General features: G+C 32.4%; 1 protein-coding gene and 1 long non-coding RNA gene across 3 annotated transcripts in view; one reads left to right on the forward strand and one right to left on the reverse strand.

Annotated features, from left to right (window-relative positions):
* Positions 1-24,867, forward strand: part of LOC118185692 (transient receptor potential-gamma protein-like) — a 438,602-nt gene that overhangs the window by 59,160 nt on the left and 354,575 nt on the right. The window lies entirely within an intron of this gene.
* LOC146993158 (uncharacterized) overlaps positions 7,815-24,867 on the reverse strand; it is a 119,322-nt gene continuing 102,269 nt past the window's right edge. Inside the window, exon 3 of the long non-coding RNA XR_015038795.1 lies at positions 7,815-9,580. This is a non-coding gene — a long non-coding RNA (uncharacterized LOC146993158). The remainder of the gene's footprint in view (positions 9,581-24,867) is intronic.

A 24,867-nucleotide genomic window follows, 5' to 3' on the forward strand; every position in this document is an offset into this window, starting at 1 on the left:
TTTACATTTTGAAAATTAAATAATTTTTTCTTAAATCACTGTATTTAATTAATTCTTTTTTATTTTTTGCTTATTCACATGTCCATTCAAATGGAAATGAGCTTCATCTCCCATGATCAACTTGTGAATAAACTCATTGTCATTTCTTGCAGTTCTCTGAAACCTGACAGCATAATTTACTCGTTTCTGAAAGTCTGCTGGTTTTAAAGGTTGCACTAATTGAACCTTGAAAACGCGTCACTAAGTTCCTTATTGCAGGCCTACTAGGGGGATGTCGAACATTAAAATGGCGCATATTATTGCATTGCAACAATTGACCGTCCATTTTCAAAGTAAAATTCAATTATCTTCACTCGTTGTTCTGTTGTAAACTTATCCATGCCAAAAATTTCCAGGGATTATATTTTTTAATTATGAAAAGAGAAAAAGAAATATATTAATAGAAAAAAAGTTATTTAATTTTCAAAATGTAAAGTGACTTCTGGGGCACCCTATATGTGCAAATTTCTTCACTTAGTGGTTGGATTTCGTCGAGGGAATATTTCCTCATGATAGTCAAGGATGTATTTTTAATTAATTAAGTCCAGTTAATTAATTTTTTTCTCAATCGACCATCAAACAGCTTGCTTACTAATTTGTTTTTGTTCTTTTCTTTCCTTATCGTTTTGCGATCGTTATTTGTTATCATTTAATTGTAGCTATCAAATGCGCCAGAACGTCTCAAAACATTCTATTGGGTTTAATAGCTTTCAGTTTTTTTTTCTTATGCTTTTATTAGCTTATGCTGTTATTAGTTTTTATTAGTGAGTATCGCTCAGTTAATAAAAATAGTTCAACATTTCCTTTCACTGATGGCACTGTAAAAGTGTTTCTTTTTAAACTTTATTTCATGTTTCGACGTGTAATTTCTAGCCTATAGAGAATTATATTGAGCATGTAATGAACTCGAAATGATAATCGTAATATTTCGTGCTATGATTTTGAACCAAGCATCACCATTAAATCAGATATGTAGTTCTGGATGTTATGTGTAAACTCTGTTCTTTGATGAAGAGCTTTTCCATCAAAGCTTCTTTTGAAATATGTAAACGTGTAAGCTTCTTTTGAAATATGTAAACCTAACCTCTAAAACTAGCTCTGATTTAAGAGTGTATTTTGACTTAAGTTCACGTAAACGTGATTTTCTCATGTAATCTATCCACATACAATTCCCAAGTAGCACATGACGTAGCAAAGACGTTACCACGACCACTTTGCAACCTCTAGGACCAGTTTGCAGCATCTTTGCTACGTCATGTGCTACTTGGTTGTTTTCGTAACTAACAGATCGAATTGGATATGAATCTAGTTCCTCTTATTAAAAACTGGCAAATAATTTAATGTTTATCAAATGGAATTAAATAATTTCTGTTTTACATTGTTATAATTTTATATAGCTCTAGTGTCACATTTACTTATTTGTTATATTATTTATTACTATAATTACAGAATCTGAATAACTAATACCGTCACTGTAGGTTACTTAGGTGGACTGACAAATGAGCAAAAATAAATGTTTTAGTATCTATAATACCAATTCTCTGTAAATTCTCAGTTTGCTTCTTTTATTCTCATATCGGTGAAGTTATTCTTACAAAAAAACGAAAATTGCGAATGAAATAGTCTTTTATTTAAAATTAAAGTGTTATTTTTGTTTCTATCTAAAACAATTTGCTGCTAAACTTTCATTTAATCCCTCTTTTGCTGAACTTTTTTCACTAAAAGCATTCAGTAACTTTCTGTCGCAAAGAACCATTTACTAATATTATTACCAGGTATATTTTACAGCAGTTTATCGCAATGAAATTTACTAGCAAATGGCTTTTGTGAATCGAACATTTAGGAAAGGGATCCTTTGAAGAAAGGAGCAAATTGCATTCTTATCTTTGCAATCTCTTATGTCAGACCTTTAGATCATTACTGCTCTTCGCTTCAGATTTTTAATCTTTTCCCTTTCTTCGAAGCATAACCAGTTCATTATATCAGAATTTCTTAATGATGGCTGAACTTTTAACAGACCTTAAAGGAAAGCATTTTTTTCGGATTATTATGAGGTTGTTAACGTGGTTCTGAATAGGAGACAGTAAGTAGGCAGTTAATATCCTTGCTGGGTGAAATGATTCTTCGCTCTATTGTTTAAAATATTTAAATATTTATGTGCAAGATATTTAAAGATAACTGCAGTTTATACGTCACTGCTTTTGTAGCTGAAATTGGTCGGGTAATTATCACAAATTTCCTTTCATGTGTTCTGTGCATAAAGTTTATGAATTCAGAATTGTCTGTCTTATTTAATAGAAATTTGTTTTTTATTTAATTTGATAACTCAGTCGGTTTCAGGCTTTTGCAAACTGATTCTTAGAAATGCGTTAATTGCCAATGGCATACGATTCTATGCTTTGTGATATCTTCATTTTGTATTATATTCATTTCTCTATTCAGGCTACATGCCATCTTGCCATCCTTAAATTCTGAGGTTCACTATTAATCCAAAAAGCGATAAAATTTTTATGCTTGTTTTTTATGCTCGCGTGTTATACTAATCCAGTTCTCAAAATCGTAATACATGTAACATCTTTCATGTTGTTTAAACAAATTAAGTATTTATAAAACTCTTCATTTTCTTCCAGAACTGTTAAAATTTTTGTTAAGGTTACTTTAATTTCTTATACTGCAAAGATTTGTTAAAATACAAAGAATTATAAATGCAAAATAAATGCTAACTTAAAATAAGAGTGTTGAAAGCAGGATGAATATACAAAAGTTAGAAGGTGCTTTTTCTTAAATTAAGGTATTCTAAGGAACATCAGATTAATTATTTACTCAAACTCAAAAATAGAAATTTGTTTAATTTAATAAATAAAGATCTGATTAATAAATGGAGGATAAATAAAATACTGGTTTATAGAAATATGAAATTTGTTTCTGAAATCAGTTTCAGATAGGCTGAAACTACTCAGATTGCCAAAATTAAAGGATAGTTCGAAAACACGTCCGAAAATTTCAAAATATTTTCTTTGTAACCTTGTTTGTGATAGCTTTATTGCTTCAAATCATCAGAATCTTGAGCGCATACCTTCAAATAACAATATCTGTAATTCTATTTCGGTTTGTTGAGCGGACAGGCCGCTAGGGGTTCACATATCCGGCAAGTTGTTCTTATGACCAAATTGTGTATATATATAGAGAGAGTTCAGTCTTAATGGGTTTAGCAATAGTAGCTTATAATGCTTTAGCTAATTACATTAATCATTACATTTTCTCAAATAAAATTCAGTAGATCTAAATATCACCCAAATTTGTTTTATTACATTTTCAGTCCTGCTGCAGTCAGGCATAATATACTAGCAGTTATCTCATTAACATTTATCATGGTTGTACAATCGAGAATGGAGTTCCACTGATCTTCTTAAGATTAGCGGTTTTCAATTTTTTTTTTCTTTCGTGTACCCCTTAATGAAACTTTGTAATTATAGAGTACAACTAACCACTCCTTTCAGAACATATGCCCCTTTTACCTCAGTTCAAGTATTCTCGCAACCTATCTTACGATATTTTCTTACCAATTTTACAATATTTTCAATATTTATCTTAATTTCATGAATTAAAATTAATAACTTTTAATGAATAAAGTGAGATATATGCAATTTGTTTTTTTTTAGAATAATAATATGAGACTGTTTTTTATGTCTTCATTGAACTGGTCTGAAATCCAACTGCGCTTCTCATTTCCGTTTGGGTAACTTATGTTTGAACAATACTTGGAGGCCTTTTAAGTGGGTTGATATGTTCTCTTTGACTTCATTTGTTGCTTGAAGCTCATTTTTCTGACAAGAATATGTGAAGCAACTAAATTATTTCAGTGATTTTTTTTTCAGTACATGAACTGAAATGTACATGAACATATCTGATTTTTTTCAGTACATGAACTGAAATGTATATGAACATGTACTGCAACCATAAATTGATCTTATTTTTTTCTTGAAAAAAATATCGTATAGTTAGGCAAGATTTTTACCCATTCACAAATAGGAAATTTCAAGCACAACTGAAATAGGATGTCTTCAGAAACGTGCATGATGCAGACGCCAAATCAGGAAGTTATTTTTCTGTTGAATTATTCTCAGGGAGTTTTTGTTCTGTGGAAAGATATCCTTTTAAGTATTTATTCGTTTTTATGTGAGCAAAACTTTATTGTTAACAACATTAGAAAGAAAAGGGATTGAAAACAAAACTTCACACTCAAACTGGTTGAATATAAGAAAAGAGAGCTACATCACGGACGTTGCTGATACACTCAATACTTTACTCCACCGACAGAGCAGCTGGTTCACTTGGACATGGTGCTTATCAGCCTGTTTAAATCCTGACAGTCATTCTAATTTCGTTTGCAAGTCCGGATGAAGGGAGCTGCCTTTCTAGCAAATGGAAACGAAAGTACAGTGTAAGGAGTGCAGTTAGCTGTGCGGCTAGAGCAGTCTGTTTTGATTGTACTTATTAAGCTGACGTGGGCACTGCATGTGTTGTTCTTCTTTTCTGGGTTTAAAAACAAAGTTGTCTTTCTGTGGGTTCTCGAAATAATACACTAATACAAACCTGCTCTTGTATTCATTTGCAAATAGACTATTACACATATGCAAAGAAAATAATACTGTGCCATACATATATAATAATATAATACAGTTCGAAAATACAGTTGGCTGTATACGATATATAGTTGGCTGTATACAGATGGTTTTATACGATATACAGATGGCTGTATACGATATATGCTCTGATAAAGCAGGGAAGATAGTGGTTATATATAATACGTAGTGTGGTGGGTGGCCGCGGACCACAGAAAAGGGCTCTTAGACAAATCCTTTCCATGAACATCGAAATACAAGTCGACAGCAGTAAGATCGTATCATACGATGAAGGTCAAGTACGGATGAAAAGGTTCCCATAAATGATGCAAAAGAAATCCAGTATTATGTCAGGTGTAGGCAAGGATACTTAAAACTTATATCAGATTACTTTTGTACAAATTATGTCTAAAAACAGTCACGACGAGAGCATTAGAAATGGCTTTATCTTTCATTCAATACCAAACTTAAAATTATCGAATATTTTGCTTTTTATTAGCAATTTTTATAACACTCTTTTATTTTCCGCCATTATCGATCTTTGTTCCTGTCTAAGCCCTCCTGTACCACGAGGAAGACGCGTTCTACAGTTTGAGAGCCTCTGGCCTTGGTGATTAAATTGAACTTCGTCAAGGCCCATATGTACTGAAGGGAAGTTTAAAAGTTAGACGATCTGTAATAATGAATGTTTTACAAAAAGTTGCGAAGTTGTTGAAATAGTTCTTAAATGCTAGAAAATATGATGAATATGATGAAACAGATGAAAAATATGTGTAAATTTCTTTACTCCTAAATTAAACAGTTGTACACACCCACCCATATATACATAATAGTTATAGAGACAGAAAGTAAGAAATTTAGAACCAAATCCACAAATATCCTAAGGAAATGAAATTCAAAACTACTAATATTTCCTATAAATATGTAAAAAATGAACTAATAGTCAGAAGAAATGTAGAATACAACAACTGCAAAAAATACATAGGAAGGGAAATGCAATCAAATCTGATTCAATGTTATCATGTGAAGGTAGATCGGACTCAATTGAAATCCCTTCCCTTGGAAAACCATTGCGTCTCATTCCATAATTTTAAACCACGCAGTTACCCTCTTTCTAAAACAATGGAGAAATATAACCCAGCGAGGGACGTGGCTTATCTAGACATAAATAAGTATCAAATGAGAGTGCGTATATCATAACCGGAGTATTTATAGTCTCAGAGCGCTTTGTTTCAATTCTACACAGCGACTGGGCAAGAGTTTTAGCGTTGCGTTCACTGCAGCGAAACAGGAATTTAAAGGTCTATTGCCAATTAAGTGTCCTTTAAATTTTATAAATTACATAAATTAATAATATATATGTAGGAGGGTATGTTAATTTATATAAATAAGAAAAGTGCTTTCAAATACAGCTGAAGCCAAATTATGTGAAGTAAGCTGCAGTAATTCAGTAGTAATGATTAAAATCAAATCAAAATCAAAACAAATTCAAATATGTACGGGATGGTAAGGATTTAAAATTTACAGTTTAAGAAGTAACGAGATTATTTACAAAAAAAGAACAAAGTTCTGAGTTTCCATTATTTTGCTGCACTGCTAGAGATTTTCTGTATTACATTTTTACTTCATACGGCATTCAAAGTTAAGTTTTTGAGTTAACTATATAGTCGTCCAGTTTAATAGTTCCTGAGTTATAAATTTTGGAAACGTGAATTTTCTTTTATTGCCAATGGCTAGGCAAAAAGTTACAAAGAACTAAAATCTTATAAACAGAGGTTACAAACAATAGGAAAACAATAAGAATAAAAAGATTGAAGTTATTGCCTAAAGAGTGTTCTTGCCTTCTCAGTATCTCGACTCTTCTTTAAGGCCACGAAGCAGACCACATCGGAATAGGTGGTGTCTGTCCATTTCTTCTCCAGAATCCCAAACGAAGAGTAGGAAGTCTGCATGCCAAATCTGTAGATCACTTAGCCGCAAAGTGATTCCAGAGTGCACCACGAGGAGGGAAATGGGAATATATATAATTCATATTTATGGCTTTCTCTTTTTTTTATTAGTTTGTGAAAGTTTGTAGTTCTAATTATATCTGTGTGATTATTGAATGATATTACTTATTACATACAATAAAGCATGGACTTTTAAGGAACCATTTAAAGAGCAAAATTGAAGTCTACTTGTTGAACTGTATAATAGTCGCATAACGGTTTGTACAAAACTACTGGCTTCGCATGGAAATCAACCGCTGGTTTGACTCTGAAATTATTTAATGTTGCTAGCAAAAGTTATGAATATGATAACACTGAGCTATTCAAAAGTTTGTATTCAGGATTTCGAAACCAGTAATTATTTCGAACTGCGTTTTCTTCTTTTTCCTCTAAGAAAAATGATGTCCAGAAAAACGATAATTTACGTCTTCTTCTTCTCACATAGTTCTTGATTATTTTGTTCTAGAAATCTAATATTTTGTATACTTCTAAATATTTGTAAAGCAATATGCTATGTGAGATACATTACAGTCATGTACATCGTGATTTATCTTATGATAACTTAAAAATAGTTTATTAAATCTAAGATGAAAAAATTATGTTTTATAAGAAAGAAACGAGAAATGTTACCTCAAATTAAAGGGAAAAGACAGAATTTTAATTACAATTAAGCTCAGTATGCACTACGCTTATCCTAATTAAAACGGAAGAACTTTCAGTGGCCTTAGCTCTGGTTTAAAATGGAAGAAGTTTTTTGGCCCTTTATTTGAATGAAAGAATTAGGAATGAAAGCAAGAGCCAAAAAAGTTATCCATGCGGTGAATAATAATGTTCACCATGTTTCCAATTAAAGTAGCAGTTCTGCGTCAGAAATGAAAGAATTGGCAATGATAGTTTGGAATCTAGGAATTCAAAATGAAGAACAGTAAAATTATCTTTAAGAATGTCTAAGAGCCTAATTTTACTGTAACTTTAAAAATAAAGATGTTGCTTTTCAATTAAAACCTCTTAGTCGTAAAATCTTTGGCCCTTTTTTTTAATAATTTTTATTTAAACTTAAGTTCTGAAGAAATTAATAGAGGAGGAGGAATTTCTTTATTCAACTTAGCATTTTTATTGCATATTTTGAAATTTTACTTTAGGAAATCATGAAAGTTCTGCTTAAAAATAAACATTTATTTAACGTCTAGTTTATGTTTAGTGATCTTTACTTTAGAAAACATATTGAAGTTGATAATTATAACTCTCTAATAGTCGTCCCTATGCCAATCATGCATAATGTTTGGATGCAAAGTCATATAAAACTCATGCACGCGAAATGCTTCAAAAGTAAAATAACTGGATGATTTTTTTTAGTGAAAACATGAGAAGTAGCTGCAAATATTTAACAATCATTAAGCAACTTCTGTCTTTATATACTCAGCGTTTTGAAGCTTATGTTAGGAATTTTTGACATATGTAAACATTGTGTCTTTCTTGAAATATTCAAAGGAAATTGCAAAGTTAGAATAAAGATCTTTCTGAAAAACGATCTAGACTGAAAATGATCTGAGACTAAAAACACTGCCAACATTACAAAAAAATTCAAAAATTCAAAAATAAATCAAAATTGCTGACAGTATGATTTTAATAGCGATGCGATGAAGAGATTGACAAAAAAGTAGTTAGGAAAATTTCCATTAGAATAAACATACAGTTTGCACCTCAAAAGATAATAAAACATTCATCAGTGAAAATGTTATATTAGCTTCTATATTAGATACAGCATCTTATTTTTAATGTCATTTTATCAATGTTGCTTTGATAATAACCGTATTACTTTTTATGCGCTTTTATTTAGTTCAATTTTAGTGGTTGTCGCTACGGTCGAAAGTTGGTCATCGATTTTTAAACTACTTTCTGATAAGCTAACGAGCTCAAATTTTGTACACATACTCTTTGTGGCTGACAGTTCAATGCTGTACAGCGGATTTTCCTTTTTTTTTCAAAATTCAAAATTTAATTCAGTTTTTTTTTAATTTTTATCTTGGAAACGATTTTTCGCACATATTTTCTTTTAACGAACAAACTAAAAAATCTCAGAATTTTACTGTTTAAACCATTGGATAGAGGAAAAATACTTTTAAATGAAATTTGTATGAAGATTTTAACGCAGTTTCTGAGATTTTGATGAATGTTTGAAAGTCGCTCTGCTGTTCTGAGTATTTGACGTCCATTATAATAACATTTCAACATTGCAAAACTTTTAAATTCTTTTAGATTATTCTTAGCCCTCTTTTAAAGCCATAATGATAAAAATATATCAACTGGGATATATTTTACATTTTTTAAGCATATGCTGTAATATAAAGTAGAAAGGGCAATATTTATTCTTCATTGAGCATCACTTAGAAACATAGCTTAAAAGTTATGATTTCATTAGGTCGTATCATTTTACTTGCGTCTTTTTCTTTCTCTATTTTTGAAGTATAGACTTCTCTAAATTTTCTTTATTTAATTATTAATATTAACCGTTTGACGCAATAGAAATGTTAAAACTAAAAGAGTGGTTATATTTATGTTTTAGATATTAAAAAATACTTTTACAAATGAATAAATCAATGGATAACGCGTCGTTGAAACTCAAAAGATGAAAAAAATATAAGAAGGAAGTTATTGTAAAATAAGATTTCATTTAAAAGTCATAAAATATATATATATTTTTTCTAATGGCAGGCACGAGCCATTTTTAGGTTTTCGCTATCTACTAAGGGCAGAAGTGGTGGCCACATTATTATGGAGGCATCCAATAGGCGGCCACCTCTTATAAGGGGACAGCCCAACTGAATCCATGCCTTCTTGGGGATTCGAACCCTGACCATTCGGTATGGCACTCGGCTTCTATAACCACCATACCTTCTGAGCGGCTGTCGAAAAATAATGAATAACCTGAAAAGAGAAAAATAATTTATTGTATAATTTAATGGAAACAAAATATTAAATATATCTCTTTACAAAATGAATTTTTTAATTTTATAATTTTAAAATTAAATCAAATCAAAATTAAAAAATTAAAAAAAGAGCCCACCAGCGGCCGAGCGCTAAAGACGCTGAACACTGGTAATTCGGTCCGAGGTTCGAATCCCGCGAACGGGCTGGCTGCATGGGCGTTTTCGTGGTTTTCCCCATGTGTAACGTGTATACGAGCCAGTTTCCCTTAGAAAGTCCTCCACGAAAGGCATCCCTCCCCTTAGGCAGATAGCCCTAGTGTGCTTTGCCATAATTAAATACACCACACCAAAATTTAAAAAAAAAATTAAACTCTCTATAGATGTCGTCCACTATTTTCTAAATACCATTTCTCCCCTAATTTTTATAGCTAGATTTGCAATTACAGTTCATTTCATTTTATAAGTCTTAAAGTGCAGTGCTATGCTAGTCTTAAAAGTAACACCCTTTAAAGATTGAGTAGTGTTTAAATTATTTGCAATGAAAGCTACCGCATCTCATTTAAAATTTTTTATTTCATCAGGTTCAAAGGGTTTTTATTTTGGAATAGATTGATACATAAGTGAATACTCTTTTATTCTGTAAGTTAAATCTTTTACCAAAAAGAAAAAATAGCTGCTGTTCTATCAAATATTCTGCTTTAGAATTTTGCGTGTGTATAATGCAAATTGGAGTTTTATAAAATTAGATGCATTTAGCTAGTACTGCACTTCACGATAATATTATATGTTATTTATAAAGGTATGCTTAAAGAAAATATTTTAAACGGAAATTTTTTTTCCTCTGAAGGAAAAAACATTTCCGTTTAAAATTAACATTAAACTTAATGTACTTTTTTGAAGCACTTTTGCAAAAGTTTTTAACAACTTTCAATTTGCTCAGCAAAGTTTGCATGTCTTTAAAAAGCCATTTTGGTGTTATTTTATTGTTTTAAAGGTCCTCCAGAAAACAAAACATTAGAAACGACAAGTTTATTATCAGTGTGCTAGTTGCAATTTTTATGCTGTTTGTTTTGATAAGTAAATACTGGGAGAAGCAAAATAAATGTCCCAGAAAAGCGTCTGAACTTAGCGAATTTTAAGAAATTATTTATTATTCAACCGAAATACCCAAATAAATTCTTTATGACGTATTTTCTTTAAAATCATATTTGACCGCGTTTTGTGTTATACAGTGTTATGCTACTTTTCGGGAGGAGGGGGAGGAGAAATCCTAAAAATAAAATCTTAAAACATTTAATAGCGTTACGCTTTAAACAGCCAATTACTGGACAAGGAAAGTTTTAAAAGCTTAACAACTAATAAGCTTCTTTTTGTATGTCATTTTCTAGTCTGTACACATTCTGTACAAAATCTATATACGTTTCAAAGAAATGTACTTAAAATGTTAAATATTTATGACAAAATAATATGAGTTTTATTCAGTTAACGTAAAACGTTAATTATGTAAACTATACTTAATGAACACGGCCTATGTTTCATAATCTAAGCATTTAGAAATAAATTTTCAATACAAATGTTTCAGCTAAGTGACTAATTTTTAAGAAGCAATAAAAGATAATTTTTATTTCGTTAAAACATAAAGAAATAAACATAAAGAAAAAAAAGAATAAAGAATATTTTTAAAAATATTTAGAAGAAAGAATATTTTTTAAAATATTTAGAATAAAGAATATTTTAAATATTTGGATATTAAACTTTTATATTATAACATGTATTTTACATCTCTGTTTCGAGGTCCCACATTCAGGCCAGAGATTCATTCTTGCTAATATCAGGTCGTTTGGAGATCTGTTGTATGCGTTTCTAATACGCCTTGCTTTAAGGCTGTTCTTGATTGAAAGGTTACTGATGTTTCGCCCTTTTCATTTCACAGCACTAGCTCAAAGCTCTAGTTAATTCAAATTAAATTAATTTCATCTCTGTGAATCTTATTACGTATATGCCTATAAAAATCATGCACTCAAATACTTGACCATAATTATCGTTCTATTCAAACATTGCTCATCCGATGAATTTTTCTAGCCGTTTCCGATGAGATAGACAGAAGTGAATTCAGTTGTCTAAACAGAGTCGCGGAGCAATGAACAGTATGCTGGTAATTCATTAAAGCACATTACAAAGACAGTAATAACATTTTTTGCAATCCAACATGAAATTCGTAAGAAGTAGAAGACTCATCGAATATATAAGATTCTTTTAGATAAAATTGTAAGAAACACTGAAGAGGTAGGATTTATAGGGCAGAAGAGGGGAACGTAAAATCGTAGAAACTGTATGCACAGGCCAGAGTATACTGCAGTTACGAAATGATACATTTAATGAAATACTGTGCCATTGAATGAAGCAGCTAGGCATTCGAAGTCATCCTGTCTAGCTGAAAGAAATTTCAAGTGCGTTAAGCACCAAAATTTGCTGTTTCGCCTATATAAAATTCATTTTTGTTCCGAAATTCGAGAAAGAGAACTCAGCAAACAGATTGCTTTTCAGTAAAATGAGCCGCAGGGCATAATCATTAAGAACAAGTAAATGCTAAAAACGTTTATCATAAAAAATGACGTTTATTTATACTTATCAGAGTGTGCAAATGATCGATGCTGGTCTGATCAAAACTTTCGTGAATTTCAGGAGGAGCCACTTCAGAAATTAAGAGTACCGGGAATGGTGGCGCAGTAGCATATTTTGGAACGAACGGGCCTTACTTTGCTGAGGCTGAAACGGAAGCCCTGCTTACTGCTTTCTAAGCATTATGAAAACGTGTTACGCTACAAAATTAAAAATTTCAGGCTTTCCTGTAAATTAAAAACACAATTTCTCTTGACAATCTGGAACTACAAGCTCCATTACAGGCACTCCTTTCTAAACTTTTTATCTCAAAACATGATGTTAACTCTGGTTACCAAGGTCTCCCTATTTATTCGCATGTTGATTTGTTTCCTATGTGGATAGTACTGTCCACCAACAGTACGCATATTTCAGGATCTGAAGCTTCTCATTTAGGAAAGAGTAATAAGTATTCTCGTGAAAAGATTCAAGAAAGTTATGAAAGTATCCAAAGCATAAGGAGGAGTTTCTTGAGGAAACACTGAAGTTCCATAATCATTTTAATATGGCAAGGAGCAGTTAGAAACAGAAAGTTTTATTTTGCAGTAAATATCACAATATTTTATTAGAAGCAGTTGCAGTATTGTGTAAATAATAATAATTACACCTGACTTAATTCCTTTTCCTGTCTCTGTTTGAATACATGAGACTCTTCAACCTCTGTTCAATTTTTGTCCACGTACTCCGAACTATCTGAGGTGTTACAAAAGCAACAACATTCCAAATACCGATTTTCAGCTCTTAAGGATCATCTATCTTTTCCGAAGAATGAGAAATGACTTTAATATACCCTTCAGAGAATGAAAAGCACAAACATAATATGTGAAGATCGGCCCACCACAATTTATCCATATTCTCCAGCCGGTCAAACGCGGCATCGTTGCATTCAATTGGAATATAACTGTCAGTTGCAAATGGCGTGATCAGGGAAATGCAAAGGTTTTGGGCATTTTTAAAAACACGCGTCTAAATATAGTTTCCTTCTCATAAACGAATAGGCACGTTGCTTCATCAGTATAAAAGCACACAAAATATTTAGTTTTGGGACGACTTGGGTGTTTCTACATGACCATGTTTCTGAAAGCCATATTTTAACTCTGTATATGTTAATACAATCTGACAACTGGAAAGTTTTCTCACCTGAGAAAACGATGAATAGAAACGCTGAGCTGTTATTTATTTTTTGCAGAATGGTAGTGGCAAATGAATATATTTTCGGCTTACTTTCTTGCATCATCTTCATCTTGTATGAGAACAAGCATAATCGTTTACACAACGATATCGTTAAGAGCGGACCTTAGAATTTCTAGATGCGGGAACTTTTCCTGCATGGACATTCGACTATGAGTTACGCTGAAATCGTTTCCTGTCAATTCACATCTTAGATACCACAAGCTAGCGTTTAACAACTTTTCTTATCTTTTAAAATCGATCCTTTTAAGCTTTGACGCTGTTAAGTGACTAATTGCCTTATCAGATTTAGCGATGCACAACACAGTAAGAAACGTTTCCAGAAACACATTTTTCGAAGCATTAGTTTAGACGGAAGATTTCTAGTCACAATAGTTTTATTCCGCTATGCGTTTACTTCACATATCCGCAATATTTTACGATTCTAGAGTAAAACATTTGTTTCGCATAGAACAGGAAGGAGAAGAACCCAATCGGAGGACTATTCAGATTCTGTATAGTATACTTTCGAGTGGTTTTTCTTTGTACTTCTGGAAGGACCGCATTTCCCTGCAACGCTTCTTATCGCATTTTGCTTCGATAGGTCTCATAAGGTTTTAGGATCCTTGAGAAACACATGGAGAAAAGTTCGTTGCACTTTCCCCGTAAACTCTTTTTAAGAGCTCAATGCCTTCGCATAAAACTGTATTCTTGTAACAGTGAGAAATTTTCTTTTCTAAAATTTAGCAGTTCATCTGGTCTGTTCGAAGTAAATTTTGGGTCAAAATATTTTGTTACGTATATAAACTAGAAGCCAGATTATGTAATGGGTGATTCATTATTTTGATTTCGACAAAACGCACAGGCAGAGGATATTGGGTGCCCAAAAGGACTTTTATCTCCTAAAGTGGGGATCATACTTTGGCCCAAAGCCTGGCCACCTCAAGATTTCTTAGAGAAGAAGTGATGGCCTACTCTAAACACTACGTAAGATCTCAAGTTGTAAAAACCTACACTAATGAAATCGGTTTGCAGTGCAGCCTGTGTGGAGAGTGGAAGTATGAACCTAGTTAGGTTGTATTCCGTAGAGGATCTTTTAAAGAAAATGGCTCATATTCACGTCACACGTCGGAAGAATTACGTTAATTCTAGTTACACGTGGAGAAAACCACGTATACAGACTGGGTCTACCGTCTACAGACTGGGCGTCCGCCTCAAAAACAGACTTCCACAAACGTCAAACAGTACAGAATAAGATTCTGAAAATAACCGTAAATGCACATTTCCTGTTTAGAAACAAACTGATCCATGACGACTTAAAAATCAAACCTGAAGTGGACCACATTATTAAATAAGCGTTTCTTCAAAACTGGACTTAGCTGCAATGCTACAGTTCTTGTAGAAGCTCTTAGTTACAAAATCATTTCAGAAAATAACTTGATCAGACCATTTGCTGCTCACACGCTTAAAGATTACACCTTTTGTAACCTAGCTTTATTACCTATGTTTAACTGTTTTCTTTCACGGCGTGACTTTTGTTATTAGTGGCTTTCCATTGGATTGGCACACATGCAGTAAAGGATTATAATAATCTCCCCACTTTTACCTCACTTTCTGGATCATTCGTGGAGATTTACATATTAGCTTATAAAAATATGTACCTTCAGTGGTTTAATTTTCTTATCTAGTTTGTTATGGTTCGTTCAGAGGCCACTTAAGCAACTTCATAAACTTCGTATGAGTATCTTGACAGTGAGTTTCTGGCATGCTCTCTGCGTCGTTAGATTCTGTCAAATCTGGTTAAATGAGCTATTTCGGCTTTGTGTTCTCTCGCCGCTGATTTCTTAACTGACACGCCAATAATTTGTTGAGCCACTTTAATTGTTGCTTTAAAACCTTGATAAGATGTTGTCCAACTATCCAAAATATAGTGATAACTTATAACAAATCTGTTAGGGTTACAGGACTAAAGTTTCAGTACTCGACTAAATACGACCATATAACTTTTAAAAACTTTGAAACATGTCCTTTTATAATTTTCAGTCGTTGTGCAATAATTTACTGTAAACATCATCCTCTATTCAATTTATTTTACCTGGCGCGTTTTCTTTCCAGAATCAAATATATTGGTTCCCGTGTATTTGATAAATGAGGTCTGTGCACACATTGGAGACGAGCCTCATTTCTGACTGAAAATGCTCTGAATTATATGTTGAAGTATTCCACGTAGTAACTGAAGGGAATTTCTTGATCTCTCTCGTGTTCATTAATTAAAAATATATCTTGCCATTTCCTTTCGTTATAGTTAACAGTTTAAATATTTTTCCTGCTGTCCAATTTTAAGGTTTCACTGCCTGAGTCTCCTTTTTTGGAGTTTCAGTTTGAAATAAGCTTCTATAATTTTACTTAAAAGATTTCTCCCTGATTAGCTATCTCATTCAAGCTACATCATTTCGGATTTCTCATTTATTCCTAGTATACGTAGGCAATTACATTTTACCAATTTAACTTTGTACTTTAATTTAGTCATGTATTTAAATGACATTCTTTCATTTAATTGCGTTTCGTTTTATATTGGTATTTTGCCTTTTACTTCCGCTCCCATCCAATCAATTTTTATACATTTTCGCAATAAAAATAATATTGAAAATCTAGAATAGAAGGCATGACGTGATTTTGGAAATCATTCATTTGGAAACGGAAGCTTAATAGCGATATAATACGGAAGCTAAACGAAAAGATAGGGAGTTTAAGAAGTCTTTTAAATAAATTTTACCAAATCTCTGATGCTCTGTATTTTATTTTGATGAAGTATTGTAAGGTAGTGCAGTTTAATTTTTCAGGCTTATTTTTCATGCATCATATACTTTTATGATTAACCTAGAAGAAAGGCGGAAAATGTTAGATGAAATGAAAAATGAGATTCATTTAAACTAAAACTCTCCAATGCTTTATTTTAAATCTAGCTATTATTTTGCAAAAATAATTCACGCATTCGTGGAAGAGAGAATGGCGTTAATTTAAACATTTAGCTCTTTAATTATATAATATAAATTAACTTACAAGTTATTTTTCAATTATGATGAGATACGAGGAAATAATATAACATTTTCCAAACATTATCCTTCTGTACGCTTGTAGAGAAATTAGATATTTTTGGAAGCAGGCAGAAGAGATTCAAAAATTAGCAAGGACTTCGTCGGGAATCGAACCGCGGACCTTTAGAATATGCGCCCAGCGTGCAGACCACCACACCACGAAGGCATGCCAAGAAGGAGGGAGAAATACCTTATAAGCTATTCACCTTTTACTATTTAGTTCCATTTTCTATTTGTAGGCAAATAAAACATCAATTCCAGGAAGCTGCACTGAGCATAATACCCAACACATAAAAAACAAATGTTATCAGATATGCATAACATATGTAAGTTAAATTTACAAGTGCTTACCTTCAGCGAAATCTGCATTTAGATAAATATATTAGACGAAAAATGTAAGCCGAGTGAAGTACCTGTGAATATTATTCATGTATCTCGTACTGAATATGTTACAGAAGAAAGTCAGTTAAATATATTATTCTTTGTATCTTCTGCGTTTATATACCCCGTTGTTTCTGAGACCACTAAAGGGCATGAAAGCGTCTATTCTCAAGCAAAAAAATAATTACAAACCTAAAACCTTATTCCATAGAGAAATCTGTTATAGTAATTTAAAAATATTGGTGAGTTTCATGGAGGCTTAGGGCATAGTCATGTAAGCAGCAGCCTAAAAAAAGCATAATTATGAAGACAAAAGGACTCGTGTTTGCATTACATTTGGAAAAGCCCGTGCAGCCACCATCTTCCCCAGGATTCGAATTCGAAATGAACTACCGGACAACTTTAACCATTTGGCTACAGGTGGGAGCGCAGCGCCTTCTTATCTTTAAAACCAAGCTTGTTTTTGTCATTAAAAAATCTCTTAAATTTCATTCATTTATTTATCATTATTCTACTCATTGCATAATATTTCGTCTGCAGCTTGCCAAAACCTAGTGAAACCTACTTGACATGATGCCATCTTAAACATAAATAAATTAACGTCTATTCTAGATGCAAGCTCTTTCTAAGCCATATTAATCATTTATACGCTTTATGAAACGTTTGGTTTATTTAATTATCATAAATCTTTCGAAGGCTAACTGCCTAAGCGGATGGATGCCTTTGTCTAAGACCTTTTAAGGGAAACTGGCTCGTATACTTGTTTCACATGGGAAAAACCACGGAAACGCCCATGCTTCGGATCCGTTTGCTAGGATTCAAGCCTCGGACCGAGCTACCAGTGTTCAGCAATTTTATCGCTCGACCGCTGGAGGGCACGTTTTATGAAAGAGATATTAATCAGCAACATTTTCTTTGATTATGTTACGATGTTCCTGGTTTTACTTATCACCACAAAAGATAAACGAATCTTAAATTCTTGATACATTAGAGGACGCAACTGCACTTTGACTATTACTATATTAGACGTTTAGCTTGCAGACAACTTTTGATTGGATTAAATATGCTGATCTTATTCATAAAGAAATGAAATGTTTTGTGCTCATGGACAAAGATGGACTTGTGTGCTCATGGACTTGTGTTTACAGAGAGGCAAACTTCAAAAAAAGATTATAAGTGCTATTGAACTTAAAGTAACAGAAAACAATGCTGGAAAATCATAACACTTAATTAAGTTGTTTATAGAAGAAAAAGCATATCGCTTTCAGCAAACAAACTTTCGGCAAAATGGCGGGCCGATTAGGTTTGTCAATACTGAATCTACGGTAGCGATACAGGTTGCAAGTTCTGATTTTGTCAAGACACGTACGCTCAGCTAAAAGGTTCCGTAACTCATCGCGATTGCATTTCGCTATTGACGAATTCCAGTTGCTTTCGTGCTGTAATAAGCATAAATTATGTGTCGGTGGCGGTTAGTCTTATTGCCATAAATGAAGCGATTGAAGCTTGCTGCCGATCATCTGTAACATCGAGTCATAATATTGGTCTGACTAAAAGTCGCTATCGGAAAGATGAAATTTCAGCAGTTTTTGTAGTGATGGATGACTTAGTTTCCCAGTGCTAGGCCTTACATAATAAAGTCTTCGCGTAACCTATATAAAATCGACCATAATTCAGGCTCTTTTAGCACTATGAACGTAATTTGATTTTGATTATGATCATTTTGTTGCCATTGCACCAATGTTTTGTACTTTTCTATAATAGATGCACATATATCCACTGTAGAATGACGCAATAAAGAGGTGCAACTCATTGGAAGAATTCTGTTAAAAACAATTCTTATGTACTTGGTCTTCTGGAATGAGCAACCAATTGAGTACTTCTTTGCTGCCAGTTCCTCTTTCTGTCGTTGCATACATACCTAACCACCCCTTATCTTGTCCTTATTCTCGCAGTTGTTGGTTATAGACATATACACTTCCGATTGCTAACTAACGAAAATATTTATGTTTTGGAAATTTCAACTTAAAATAAAAGTCCACAAATAGCGAAATCTAACTTTTAATGCGCTCTACTGGTTCCTGTACTTATAGTTGGGAATATTTCACACTCGTTACGGAAAAACAAAGTTATAAGAAGTTTGACTCCCGTACAAAAGAAACTGACCAGAATATTTAATTCCAAAATTTGCAATCTTGATGTCATTTTCAGTTTACTTTGAGTCATCAGTTAATTAAGTTAGAATACTTCGAGGAAATAAGTTTAAGTGAAGTGCGACAAAAAATGTGTATAATCCGTACAAGGAAGTACGAAATGCTGTACAAGGAAGACAAGTGTTGTCCACATCAGATTCTTATTTTTTATTAGTGATAGAATGATTTCTTTAGACGAATATAATAATTAATAAATTCAATTACTGCTAGATCTGTCTTAATGACAAGGCTTAGCTTGATATTTTAATGTTTAAAGGATTCACTGGTAATGTAATTTACTTCATAAGGTAGCTTGTTTTCTTGACAAATTTGCTAGTTTTTGTGTAAGACAGTTACTAATTCATTAAATAACTTTTCTGATCATCAGCACGGCTTATACAATATTTGTTTAACTAGAAGTGAAGGATCTAAAGGTATCAAAACAATAAAAATTTACGATTTTTATTTTCTTTGCAGTACAGGATTTTACTATTGTTAAAATTATTTTTATTTATTATCTTTCTTATTATTTTTATTTCCTAACATTATTTAATATTTGAATATTAAATAAATTATTTATTTGAACATTAAGTGAACCAATGCCATAAATTATGAATATTCTCGTATATAAGCTTAGTGCAGTTATTAAAAAGTTATATATACTAAATAAAAAAGTGCACTAAGCATGTAGTGTTGAAGTATATTGTTCCTAGCTAGTAAATAAGTACACTATAGATAAAAATGGATATTGTTTTGCTTTTAAAAATATGTATGCTATTTGAGAAAGTTAAATTACTAAACTTAAATCCTAAACATTCCCTCTATATGTGTGAGTAGAATGAGTTTACAGTAAAAGAAAATTTAAATCCGCTTACCTGCAAAAGATGAAGTTACTCCGTTGTACACAATATTTGGTATATTTAATATTCATGTAATATTGTATAATCATTAACGCATAACAAATGTTAAAACATAATCAGAATATTAATTTGTTGCAGTAGCAAGTACGTAACAAAGTGCCAGTGCTAAAGCAAACAGTTTAGAATTTCGTTCCATTTAAAATATTTCAATTTTCTCTATGTGTAATGTGAAACATTTCGTAAGACAGTATATACTAAATGTTCTAATTTAATTTCAATTTCGTTTAAAGTTTTTGTTTAGTAGTAACATTTTTCATAATAAAGTATTGAACATGTCATATGACGGAAAACCAAGTCTTAATTTCTGAATATGTTTCAATTCACTATATGTGAATATTACTATTATTGTAGCTACACCTTACTTTAAGTCTTGTATTTGGCGTTAAAATTAGGTATTCTACTATACTATTTTTTTAATGTTACGCTTTAGAATTTGAGTGTTTCTTTAACGTAAAATTATTTTTAGAGATAAAAATAAAACGTTATGATTATTTCATAATAAAATTCTTGATTTATATTTTGTTTAATTATTCAGATGTAAATCTAAGATAGTAAGCTGTTTTCATTGTGTGTGCAAAAACTTTTAACTTGATTAACAATTATAGCACTATGCTAATGCTAGTGGGTATTAAGAACAAAATATAGAAATTGGCAAATAAAGAAATCATAAATACATATATAATTAAATAAAAATAAACATTGCGATGGGAAAAGGTATTTACTTATAGTTTAAATCGCTAATTTTTTAAAATCATATTATGAACTAACCAAAAATTTACAAATTATCGAGATTAAAATACTGTTATGAAAAAAATGTGAGTAAAATAACATAGCAATGTACACCGACTCAAAACACAAGGCAGTTCTATATCTCCCGTTCTATTCGGCCGATTGAAGAAATTCAGCTTGCTTTTTTCATATCCTGAAAGTGCGACTTAAAATATATATTAGACTTATATATAGCATTGTCCAAAACTGTGAATTTGGATGCAAAATCAGACTTTTTTCTGAAATTACATGCTAATTTTTTTCCATATTTCGATTCTACTACGGAAATTATACGTAAAAAGCAAATTTTCTAAAATTTGGTGATAAACTTATCGAGTAATTCCAAAATATAGTTTGTTCCATTTTTTTTGCCACTTTCCGCCAAGAATAATTCGTTTGGCGAACTTATCAGTTTATGTTAACATTTCCGCTGTAGAGACATTAAGGTATTTTGGAAAAGCCGGAGGGATGAAAAATGATCATTCGTCTTCGCGGGGAATCGAACCACGGACCTTTGGAATACCGACCCACAAGCAGAACCGCTACACCACAAAGGCACGCTAGGAAAGTGGGAGAAATACCTTATATACTTCCCTATTTAAAGGGCGACTGGGGTTTTTAGGGGACCCAATCGCCAAATCCTGGGTGTGGAGAATTCTCATCCAACACTCTTTTAATTCGGCCGCCACTGTAGAGTCATTAGGATTATTTGGAGGCAGACGAGATGAAAAATTAGCAATTGCCTTCGCCGCGCTGGGAATCGAGCCACGGACCTCTGGAATACCGGCCCAGCGCGCAGAACCACTACACCACGAAGGCACGCTAGGAAAGAGGGAGAAATACCTTATACCGCTTAAATGTTCAGAAAAATATCTCATTTCTCCTTTCTTGGAAACATTTTTTATTTTACATTATATTTTTAATCATCGTTTTTATTCTTATGTATATATAAATTTTTTCTATTTTAAGAATTTTATTTGAGTTGTGTAAATGAATTATAGTTCTTCAAACATTATTTTAAAAATGTCTTTGTATTCATTCGTATTGAATACACTTTATTGAAAGTATAAAATTCGCATTGGGTACTTAAAGCATGTTTGTTTATATACATATTTTTAAAATTTCATTATATTTATTTGAATAACATTTCTTTCGAATAAATATTTTGTGACCCAATATTTTTCGCGATGCCTTTGAAAAGATATAGAAATGAGAAAGATGCATAATCTACATTTTAATTTACAAACAATTTTCCAAATTATATTCACTGTGCTATTGCTTTACACAGTTTCATTATCGTACATTTAGCTTGTTAAAATATAATTAATGTTTACGGTGAAGCTCAAATATTTCATTTAAACGCAAGTATCAAACAGCATAACATAAAAAGCACCAAAAGTTATGCACTAAATATATCAATAAAAATAAAAAAATAAATAGAAAATAAATATAAATTAATAGAACATATTTTATATTTTTAATGTTGAGTTTTTCTTCTTGATTTGCTTATCACCTCAAGGGAACATTAATGCTTTAACGATTTTTCTATTGAGGCATTTTGCAGATACGATTTTTCTATTGAGACATTCTGCAGATAGTATATCCTCTATCAAACTCGCCTTTGTTCGCTGTATACAATATTCACTTTTAAAGCAGTTGTTTTCTGTGACTTTCTAATGAGTAGAAGTATCGCCTCCAGTTTCAGCAATATTTATTAAAAGTAAAATAGTGAAACAACCTTGTTCATGATACTAAAAGTTTTTAGAGGCTAGGTATTTTGAAAGCAGGAGAGAAAAGAAAATAGTTTCATCAATACTGAAAGCAGCTTTAGCTGATCCATATATTTCTTTGGATAACTTTTGGAATCTTCAACAAATTTGGCTGAGACACTTTGAATTCTCCATTTATGATATGATATAACATTCTGTGACGTAATTTAAATTTATATGGCCCTTCTGTGAAAAAAACACAGTCGGCTCTCGCGATGTCATTTCTATCGCCGTTTTTGCTTGTATAGGCCCATTCGGGGGAAAATTTGACGCATTGCACTAAGGAAACCCTCAACAATACGATTTTAGCCTCTAGATATTTGGCCTTGAAAAAGCAATTTCATTTAATCGGTTTTTCGCAAATTAATGTTCTTTCCCCTAATTTCCTTTCTTTAGAAATATTCGTTTTCACTATTGATACAAGAATGTTCACTTTTTTCCAAACAGTTATTTTTCTATAAGCGCTGTATTCTCATCAAATTCTTTTAAAATTTTAATTGTATTTTTCAAGAGGACTTCTTTTTATTTTTGAGACGTTTTAATTGAAAATTGAGCTTAAATAAGGCGGATAAATAGTTGAGTTAAAACACGCTCACCAGATGATAGAGAAATAAAAAAACATTTTACCAAACGTTCTTAGTCTACAGAAAACAGCGTTTATTATGTGAGATCTAATGATTCAATATTAAAATCGGGTATACATATTCTTAATCATACAGTTCTGATACCTTTTAAGACTAGAAATGATGTAGTAAATAGCATATTCTTTTTAATTATCTGTAATAATATGAGGGACAATCTATAAGGCATTTCTCCCGCCTTCTTAGCATGCCTTCGTGGTGTAATGGCCAGCACACTCGGCGCGTATTCGAGAGTTTCGAGTCCCGGCCAGGGTCCTGCACATTTTTCATGTCTCTCTGCATCAAAAATCCTGATAGCTCTACATTGACGCCCGAACTAAAAAAAAGGTGGTGGATGACGATTCTGCACCAGCAGGATTTGGCGAATGGGTCCCCTGATCCCCAGTCGCCCTTTAAAATGGGGAGGGAGTATATAAGGTATTTCTCCCGCTTTCTTAGCATGCCTTCGTGGTGTAATGGTCAGCACGTATTCGAGAGTTCCGAAGTTCGAGTCCCGGCGAGGATATTGCTCATTTTTCATGTCTCCTGTTTCAAAAGAACCTAATGACTCTATAGTGGCGCCCGACCTAAAAAAGGTGGTGGATGATGATTCTCATCACTACCGGGATTTGGCGATGGCGATTTGGTCACCGGGATTTGGCGACTGCGTCTCCTGGTCCCCAGTCGCCCTTTGAAGGGGTGAGTATATGAGGTATTTCTCCCCCCTTTTGTTAGCATGCCTTTGTGGTGTAATGGCCAGCACATTCGGGGCGCATTCGAGAGGTCTGAGGTTCGAGTCCCGGAGAGGACATTGCACATTTTCCATGTTTCCCGCTTCAAATTAACCTAATGTCTCTACAAACTAGCTATATGAAAAATTTTTTAAGAGGTCAATATAAAAATTTGTATTCCATGCATGTTTACTAAAAATGAGATATGACTTAAAATGTAAAACACTTAAACATAGTCTGTGTTGTTAAATGCTTAGTATCAAATTACGCGCTACGATCTCAGTATATCGTGCGTAAGGTTTCCGCTTTTATAAAAAAATGCGAAAAATTAATCCAGATAGTTCAATTAATCTAATAACTTTCAGTAAGCCAAATTTGAAGGTATACACTTCGACTTCGAATCAGTATCAATTTTGAATAGTATGCTCCGATATTCACCTTCGGATTTATAGTTCTGACAACCATTCCGTCGAAAATTTTTACTTAGTTCGAAATTTTAGTGTATATTCGCAGTATAGTAATTAAGTAATCAGAGTTTATTAAAAAAATAGAATCATCGAAGAGTTTACAGTGATACAACTTCCTGTATTAATATAAATAAGACAAGTAATTAAAAGTCTGTTTTTGGCACGGCTCTAAGAAAGAATGTCGCATTCTTTTTATCTCTTCCACGTAACAAATATTTTTTAGTTTTTAGTCAAACATGGAAAACATGCGAGATGACTAAGTACACATAGTGTTCTCAGGACAGAGAGGACCTGCGAAGTGGTTATTTACCTGTGAGAAGATGCGTTATCATGCAAGACAGAGGTTTACTACTGAATAACAGAAGATAAAAAATCTTTCGCTTAATTCTCAGCTATTTAAGTCATATGCGCAGCACAGCATTTTAAAGTACACCAATGTTTTTACACTCCATCTTATAAGATAAAACTAACATCACTTAATCTAAAGATGTTTTTAATCTTCACAGGA

The sequence above is a fragment of the Stegodyphus dumicola genome, chromosome X1 (assembly GCF_044657685.1).
Source record: "Stegodyphus dumicola isolate Sdum_Otavi_A_Nest chromosome X1, ASM4465768v1".
Taxonomy (NCBI): domain Eukaryota; kingdom Metazoa; phylum Arthropoda; class Arachnida; order Araneae; family Eresidae; genus Stegodyphus; species Stegodyphus dumicola.